This window comes from Pteropus alecto, unplaced genomic scaffold, assembly GCF_000325575.1.
Source record: "Pteropus alecto unplaced genomic scaffold, ASM32557v1 scaffold11, whole genome shotgun sequence".
Lineage (NCBI taxonomy): Eukaryota > Metazoa > Chordata > Mammalia > Chiroptera > Pteropodidae > Pteropus > Pteropus alecto.
Genome location: NW_006431956.1, coordinates 3,970,677 through 3,980,494, shown reverse-complemented (window position 1 = coordinate 3,980,494; position 9,818 = coordinate 3,970,677).

Sequence of the window (9,818 nt, the reverse complement as noted above, 5' to 3'; positions counted from 1 at the left end):
AACAACCCTAAGCTCCTTTACTTACACTACAGAGCAATTCTGCCCTTTTCTCAAACCTCAGCATCTGATGATGTTTAGGTCCCTGGAAACGTTCTCTGTCTCGACTGATTCCCATCATCTCACAACATTCCTATAAGTCAGAGGTCAAAACTCTGAGGCTTTCAAGAGCAGGCAGTAGCCAGGTGGGTGAGATCACAGGGAGTGGGGGAACAAGAGGTGAACTGGAAGGCGCCCCATCAGTCCTTAGAAACAACGCCGTGAGCTTTGACGCGACGGACCTGTGCGGGAAAGTTAGCTCGATGACTATCAAGATGTTTTGGAAGGTTCATGGATATTAAACCTACACATTTGAAACTGATACTCCAAGTCCAAGTGGTTTTCCTACAGATAGTAAGTGGCAGAGCACTTTAACACACAGTTATCGAAATCCTGCTTACTACCTGCCAAGCCCTATGGCCGGCCTTGGGGACACTGTGACAGGCGAGGGGAAGTTCCTGCCCTCGGGAAACTTGCAGGATAGTGGGGGTGAGAGGCTGCTACAGTGCACCGTGGGAAGCGCTGCGATGGGGTTGTTTGGGGTGCTTTGCACTCACGTGGTAGAAGCACTGAACCAAATCAAATGTGCGGGGGGCTTCCTCGATCATGTGAAAGCTCACCTGATAGGCAAAACACAAGTAGGAGTCCATGAGGCAAATTTTATATGGAGCCAGAAGGCGAAGGATCCAGCAAGTGCAAAGGCCCGAGGTGAAAAGGAGCATGCCCCCTTTTAAGGGGAAACATAGAACATTCAGCCAAAGTGGGAGAGCTGCCGGAGGAGAAGCTAGGGAGAGAGGCCCAGACCGTCATGTAGTTGGAAATGGGTTTATTCCTAGGGACACTGGGGAGCCATCACATGGTTTTAAGTATCAAACGGACACTCTGAAAAGATCCTTCAAGCTGGATTTGAGAGAACGGGTTGGAAGGGTGCGAGTGCGGGAATCGGAGTGGGCTGTGGCAGGAACGCGAGCATGAGAGGCTGGTGGCTGAATGAAGGTCTGAGAGAGCTGGGCAGAGTCAAGTTGGGCAGAAGTCCTGAGAGACGCTGGTCCCATTTTCATCGCCCAACCAATACATAACTTTGTTTTATGTGTTTAAAGTTTAAAGACACCCATGTTTCTGTTTAAAGACATGTCATTTACTATATATTGTTGATTCCTTAGCATTGAACTCACGGCCAACAGCACTGTAACTCATGCCTGAATGAAGCTGATCTACCCTAGGACACATATTCTCTTGGTACGCCTTCTAGTACTTAGGAACCTGGTACGGCATTTCAGCACTATGCTTGGGGGGGCATTTTAAACAGCAACATCACCAACAGAAAGCACCACAATGCAGAAAACGTGGGAGGAGTGCGCTTGTTTACAGTACGGGGGCCAAGAGAAGAAGGCACAGTGTTGCCTCGTTCCACTTCAGCTGGGATTGTACACATCTGGTAAGTCAAGTTTCTCTGCTGCTCTATCCATGTCTATGAATGACCGAAAAAGTGCTGCAAGTACTTCTGGGATTAGGAATACAATATGGAATCGATGAAGAATGAGGATCGGCTATACTTTGATTCATCGTTTATCTCGATAACTGTGTTAAATATTTTTTATCTCTACATCATGGTTTTATAACTTACAACAGAGAAGAGGTCACACGGTCATATAACAGGGACTAGAACTTAGAAGACCTCATTTATTGATGGGAAGATGGCTCCTAGGGGCTGGGGGACAGGAGGCGAACCGACTGAATCGAACCCTTTTTTAATTGAGCCTATAGAAACCATCCAACTCTTCAGCGCTCCCCTCACCATCGGTTCCCGTCATGTGATCATTTCGCGGTAAAAGCAGTCTGGCTACCTAAGTGCTCCTTCTGTCTGTTTCCTAGAGAGAGGGTTTTTCATTTACCAGCTCACCTTCGTCTGGGCTCTGGCCAGTACTTGCAAGAGAAAAATCCTGAATCCACTATCCAACTTCCAATCAGTGGTTTATAAACCTGGTAACCTGTTTTATCTTCAGAGTGCGATAGCAACTGGCAGGGGTGATAACGTGACAATAAGGCTGGACTCATCTCTCTCCTTGTCAACAGGCCTGGCACCCAGTTCATTTTTATTCTTGAATAAGCAACTCAATCACTTCTCTCTTGCTAAGTTCCTTGTGGCAGCCCCTGTGAAGTTGTGGGGGGCTGTTAATCACTCACTATCGGTTCTGGAGACAGTGGAATTTTATAACGTTTGTTTTGTTTTCTTTAAATGGAGCCATTTGCCATAAGATAAATCTGCCTTTAAAATCAGAAAAAGCAACTTCCATGGAGACTGCATTATGGAAGTTGTTGCTGGAGGAGAGCCTTATATATCGCATTGGCTTCGGAGTGGGGACCTGTGTCCCAGGGATGAGGAAAACCCTTTATTTGGAGGGAAATGTGGGGGTGGGGCAGGGAGAGTCATTCTCCTACTACTCTAGGAGCAAGGATGCTAACAGACATCTAACTGGTCCAAGGACATAATTATTAGAATTACCAAAGGAGCAATGGAAGAGAAAGGAGACATCTGGTCAACCTAATCAACCCTAGAGATCACTTTGTCCAGATCCTCAACTCAAAATTACTCTGGAAACACAATCTCAGTCTCCTTTCCACAGACATTACTCTGAGTTACTGCCCAGGCTATGAATTCTGTATTAGTTGGGGAGAGAGCCAAGGCATTTGTTTATCCCCTCATTCTGAATTACCCTCTATTATATATTTGCTGGTGCAAATAATGACATTTAAAAATTATACACATTTGATTGAGGTGTCCAGCTAGGACTCAAACGTTAACAAGACCTTCTTTTTGGAGTATAATTTAAAAAAAATTCAGCCCCCATTTCTAAAAGATCTGATCACCTAACAGGAAGGAGCAACAAATCTAGGGGACATCTGCAAGATGAAGAATCATTTTGGGCAGGTTGTCGTACTCTAAAGCATCGTTTTTATTTTACACTATAATTATCTCACTGTAATCATACCCCTGTGTTAATTATTGCTCATAATAAAAGTCCACATATTGGAGAAGAAAGCTTTTTTAAAAAACATTTTCAGGGAGTATCACAAATTATTTGAAATCTGAGCAATAGCAATCCTAATAGGAGACCAACTTATATCCTGCATTCAACAGCATTGAGAGCAGGCTAATAGTAATTAAGGGGGAAAAAAATCAAGAATCTGCTACATTCTGCCATCTCCATAATTAAACAATAAAACTACTATAGCATTTCACACAGACATTGTAAATACTAAATTAAGAAGCTCCGATGAAATGTCAGAAGCATTTTCTTATGAGTCTATATCAGCCATGTGATTATCATATTGATTCTGCATGCCAATGAGATAACATTCCACTGTGTTTATTTTTCTCCCAATTGCCTTCCAGAAAGTAATAAAATTAAATCCAATATGATATTAAATGTAAATATGCATGGATATTATATGTAAATACCCATTTTAAACTCTCTTTGCTTTTTGATATTTTCTGAGCATAATGTTGTCAAGCAACAGTAATATTCTTTTCTCCCACGTGACCTACCTTCACTTCCACTACCTAGAGAGAGAACACCCTTTGTGATTCCACTTGACATTCGTTTCCTCATTTGTGGGGGAAAAAAAAATACAAAAAAATGTTTTGCTTTTAAAAGTTACTGAAAAGTCACTTAGTTATAAACTAAGAAAGTTTGATTTTTGACATAGATGCAGACTTCATTACATTGCTTTACTTCCCATGTTAATTGTATCTTCCCATAAATTTGTCACTTCATGTTCATTGGATAATTAAAATAATTTCTCTCATCTGACTTTTGATTGAGGGGTCCAGCTAGGACTCAAACGTTAACAAGACCTTCTTTTTGGTAGAAAACACGCTTTTTATCAGGATGAAGTCATATGTCACCTTAGCTAAGAGGACCCAGTGCAGGAATCTGGCTCTGAAAGTACATGCAAACTGGTCAGATGGGGTGGCCCCAGATGGGAGTAACAAAAAGAGTCATACGCTTAGCGGAAAGAAGGGCATCCAGTACAGATTAAGTACTTTAAAAGAGTTGTGACTAAGGTCGGGAGGAAGTAAGAGGCTTGATCCTTACGGCTCACGCTCCTTCTAGCATTCTGTTAGCTCTTTGCAGAATTTTTGCATCTTTGCACATAGCGTTCCCTCTGCCCAGGAGAAGTCACTTGCTTCCATCAGAGATTTGTCTCTGTTCATCAGAATGATTTACTTGCACTTTTCTTTCTCCGGCTTGTATGTTCCTATATCTAGCAGAATTCTTGCCATATAGAATTCTTAATACTTGGTGATAGGATGCTTAAGGTCACATAGCTAATTTGCGGCAGAGCTGAGATTAAAACTCATATTTACTTATATGTGTGTGTTTTTCATTTAGTAGTTTGTGTTTCGTGCTCTCTCCTCTTCACACAATCTATAGAAAAGTTTACCGTTTTCCATTTTGTCATTTCCTGGGGAAAGTAACTAGATTTGATTTATACATAAAGCAAATGGGCCTTCTATTCTTAGTAGACTATTTTTCGGAGCAGTTTTAGGTTCACAGCAAAACTGAGCAGAAGGCACAGAGGTTTCCCCTGTCCGCCCGACCCCACCCCGCGCCACACACAGCCTCCCGTTATCACACCCCAACCAGGCGGTGCAGCTGCTACAACAGACGGACCTGCACTGACATGCACACTCCGTACTCACTCAGAGTCTCTGGTGTGCATTAGGGTCACTCTTGGTGTTATACAGTCTCTGGTTTATAATGACATGTATCCACGATTACAGTGACATATAGAGGTGTTTCACTGTCCTAAAAACCCTGCCTGTTCCACCTACTCGCTCCTCTCACCCCTACCCCTTGGTGACCACTATGTACTTTTACTGTCCCCATAGTTTTGCCTTTTCCAGAATGTCATAGAGTTGAATCATACAGTATACATAACAGGGCCTTTTTAAAGTCATTTCTTTTATGAGAACACCACTGACCACACTTTTGATAGAAGCCCTGCTCCATTTTTATGGGTGGGTCTACTTCAAATTGCAATGACTCAACTTGAAAGGAAATTTTCATTTTTTTCTCAATGATTGTTTCTGTGACACAGTACCATAACAAGTAAATAGGGGGTTTCTTTTTTCTCAAATTAACTACGCATTAGACTGAAATAATAGCTCTCCTTGGAGTAATGTTTAATGTTTAGATGATGCTACAGATAAATACAAAACCCCTGCTTCCTCCCGCCTCGCAGTTCTGATGGGCTGCACGACATTGCTGTCTGATCTGCCTTCTGACAAGTAACTTGCCTTTACAAGGTAGTTGGGAGGTAATAAAATGGAACTATAAAAAGAGATTATATATGTACATATAACATTATGTATATACTATATATGTATACATAGGTACGTGTGTGAGCATGTATGTATATGGGCAAGCGTGTGTACACTTGAGCGGTTAGATATAATTAAAAGGTCTCACATGTGTCTGGCCTCATTGTCATTAATCTCTAACCAAACCAGGAAACCAAATTAGACATTGACAGATGACAGCGTTTTTCAGGATTCTTTCAGGAAAAGGGCTCTACGATCACATCGGATTTTTAGGGGCAATAATTGGAAGTGATCTCAATTATGCATTTTTACAAATATGGTTATTACAACCGTGTCTTTATTTCAAGTGTTTGTGACTTTTGGGTTCTAGAAGGCATTACTGACGTAACCATGGTGCCAGGTTTTCAAGTGTTTTGCCAAGATAAATGTATGGGAGGCGGTGCCCTTGAAACTCAAAGAGGAAAAGTCAGATGAGATGACGCAGAGGCACGCAAAGATCCCTCAGGTATCTCCGTGAAAGAAGTCAGGACGAGGACAGGTGCTGTCTCTCAGCGGGTCCCTATGTCCGGCTCCAGGATCAGCCCTCTGGAAGGCCCGGCTGGCCGCAGACGCCGCCTAAGAACCGCGTGCAGGGAGCGCGGGCCTCCGGCTGCCTCCTCGGCCGGCCACGTCGCCTGGAGCCAGCGGCAGCGCCCTCCGCTGGCGCGCAGTAACTCAGGCGGAGCGGCGCGGTGCCTCGCTTGGCCTCACTGCAGGTTATTTGCAGCGTCTCTCTCCAACTCACATTACGGCGGGATCATGGCAGCAGAGCACAGTGGAGCATTCGGAAATGGCCTCCTCTAAACTCAACACCCTTAGTCCACCCTCCCGTTCCCGAGGCACAGAAAGCAATGCAGTCTAGGGCCCCGTGTGGTCACGTCGCTTCCGGCGTTTGGACTAATACTGACTTGCAAAATTGTTGCTGTCATCACCGTCATTTCTCTTTCTTTTCTTAACCCAGAATTTTACCACTTTCCCTCCCCCAACCACACTGTACCCGGTCTACAGGTGAGTCAGTTGACTGGTGTTCTTGATACCAGACGAAGAGCAAGTCGACTACTTCTTACTGACGTTTCTGAATCGGCTGTCATCTTTTCGGTATCGTATAGTTACAAATCTTTATTAGCATGAAAGAATAGTTTCTTTCGAGTTAAGAGGAGTTTAATTAGACAATTTTTTTTTTATTCAAACATCTAATTTCCATCTGAAAAAATGCATGTCTGTCTAAAGAGAAATTTAAGATTTTAAAGTTATCTCACATTAACAAAAATAACTTGGGGCAATAATCATTTTAAAGGAACTGTCAAGTAATGTTAACTCTAAAAAAAAAAAAATAGTACCGACCACTCATTCACACATGTTCTAAAATTTAGAATGAAAAGTTTTGTTTGGCACCATTTTAAGGAAGCACTGAGGGAGAGGGAATGTGAATATGTATCTTTACTTGTATATGAAAGATATTTTCATTTTTCTAAACCATGACTATCTTAAAGATGCAGCTTTAATTAGTAATGCTAGGTGTTAACAGCACATTCAATCAAGCTCGTAGCATCTTCATTTGGGGACATCTTATTTAACTGACTAAAGAAAAGCAACGTTCTTATTGTTGCTGCCTTTTAGTTTGGGTCGAAATATCGAAGGGTGTTTCAGCCTGAACTAGTTATCTTAATTGATATGATGCACAGCAAAATATATCGATCTACATGAATAGGTCCCAGATCAATTGTCCTCTTGAAAATAATATTTACATTGAGAAAAGACCTCAGAAACTCATTGACTCCAAAGGTTAAAACTAATTCCTCCCTTACAATGGTGATTAGTTGGGTTCCTTGTACCCTGAGTAGTTTTAAATTAATCCCAAGTCTCTGAGAGGCTTTGAAATGCTGTTTCTCAAAGCATATCTATGAGGCAAGGAGGAGCAGAGAATGGTGAGGCCCATTATTTTAGCACATTAGCAGATGGAGAGAACTGAGTCAGAAGCCAGTTGGGTGATTTGGCAAAAGCCACAGCATCTACGGTGATTACTGCAATCCCAGAATAGAGTTCTCGACTCCTACCTCCCATCTGTTCTTTAGAGAGACTTTGAGAGCCAATTATCTGTTCTTTAGTCAGAAGAATCTGTTGATTCTATTAGTAGGGACAGAGCTGGCCCCAGCAAAGTCTGCCCAGACTCCTCACTCCTGTACTTATTCTTCCACACACCAGCCCCTCCTGCTCTTCCTCTCTGCTTCCAACTTCAGTATTCTCATCAACGGTTCGAAGCCCTCTCCTGAAAGGAGGGGTACATGCAATCCGGTGGTAAAAGGAGACAGACCCTTGACAAAGAAATGTTTATGAACCATTTTCTCTGTTCTAAACGCAGCGCCGGGCACTTCACGCCGTTTTCTCATTCTAGCTTCACTACGACTTACTGGAGAGGGACGATACTTCATAACAGACGTGAGAGATGCTACACAAACAGGCTGATGAGGACGGTGCTGTGGTGGCACAGTAGAATGAGTCAGAAATAAAATAACAGGATTCTGGCTTTGGCTGTTGCCTGTGTGACCTTGGTTAATACATATTTTTTCTCTCTGGACTAAATCTCGTCTGGAATACACGCAAGGCACACTAGACTATGTGAACACTCGGACTGTACTGACTCTAAAATTTTAGGAGGATGCGACTGAAATTGTTCAATTATGAGAGGAAAGATCAGTGGAGATCGCATTTGCAAGACGGCTGCTATGCTGTCCTGGTCCATTTAGGCCAGTGTTCTCAACCTTGGCCATAAATCACAGTCATGTCCACCTTCAGAGCATTTGACATTTCTCATGCAGGCCTGCTGATTCAGGGTGTTATCTGGGCACATACACCTATATATTTTAAAAGATCCTGAGGTGTTTCTGATACCTACTCTCTAGATAGGTAGTTCTAGTTAAGAATGATTGCTCTACGCCGAGGAATTCCAGAAAACGGGAGAAGATATTTGTCAGAGAGTCAAGGCTTTCCTGAGACTCCTTAACTCACTGTGAGTCTAGACCTGCCCATTTGGCAGGTGGTCGGGCTGGGGAGAGTTTGGAGAGCTGGGAAAGCATTGCTTGCAGGGCGCAAGTGGAGTGTTGTCTATGAGGTCTGGCCTCATTTGCTTTTATTCCATCCAGATCCTTTCCCCTTGCCTCCAATTCAACCTGAATAGAGTTTAATCTTTCCTTAAAGAACACCCATTAAAGATGATGAAATAGTTTGCCTTCCAGATTCATTTAACCCCTAAAGCTCTTAGATGAAGTAACAAGCATGAGCAGTGTCTAATTTTGTCTTTGGAACTAATTAAGTCTCCTGTGGGAGGCACCGAGTCCAGGATGTTATTTTGCCTAAAAAAATGGATGGTCACTAAGGATGAATGATTTTGGGTCCCCGGGCCAGTATTAATCTGAAGACAAACACATCTGGTGTTCAAAAATTTTCTCTCATCTAAATCAAACAGCTCCTTTAAGCCGGAAATCCTCAAACCAAATACCTTTTGTGTAATTCCATGGATTTCCAGGATGTAACCAAGGTTATAACAAATGCTTTTCCTTATTCAACTTCTGTTTAGACTTTTCCTTTGTTGGTATCTGAGAGAACAGGATCTTGTGTCACTTTAAAATGCCTGGACTCTCATTTTCAGTGGTCTTGGGGAGGGAGTTGAACCTAACTGAAAATGAGTCACTCACTAGTTTTAAAGTTTCACTTCTCCCCTGATGTCTTGAATCCGAGGAAGAAAAGTTACCTAATGGTCTTGTTCTAAAGCGAACAGAAAAACAGTATTAAGGCTTCCCCCTGCCTTTCTTTACAATGTTTTTCCTTTTGATACCTTTGTGTTTTGGGGGCTCCCAGTCAGGATGAGGGGGAGACACCTGCTGCTTTTCAGAATTGGATTCTACCCACGGCTGGCTTTGAGATCTATCAAAGAATAAACCTGCAATTTCAATACTTGTATTTTAAGCCCACAGGTTACAAATGGAAGTCACAATTCCTGCAGGAGGAATTTGTTAGGCTGTCAGGTAGCTCATCTCAGTGCCGTTTCCTATTTTTAACATTCTCTTTACATAAATAAAATGTAACACCGTGAAAAATGAAACACCTGAATAAAAACACATGATGAGGTGCACCAAAGAGCACTTACATTATTCATTTCAAGAGGTTGACATGTGATCTTCGCTGAATATTTCAGTGTTAGGAGGATTGCTAAGATTATAAACTGAGTAAAGGAAATAAAATTGCTCTAGGTCAAGGGTCATTTTCCAGCATTAAATAGCTTTTGAATATCTGTGGGGAACATGTAATCCCTTGATAGTGTTTAAAGATCATCTCAGTGATATTTTTCCTTGAAATTCCCTTTGATTAAAATCATCATGGAATTTCAGGTCTGGGAAGAACTTCGTAATAAGGT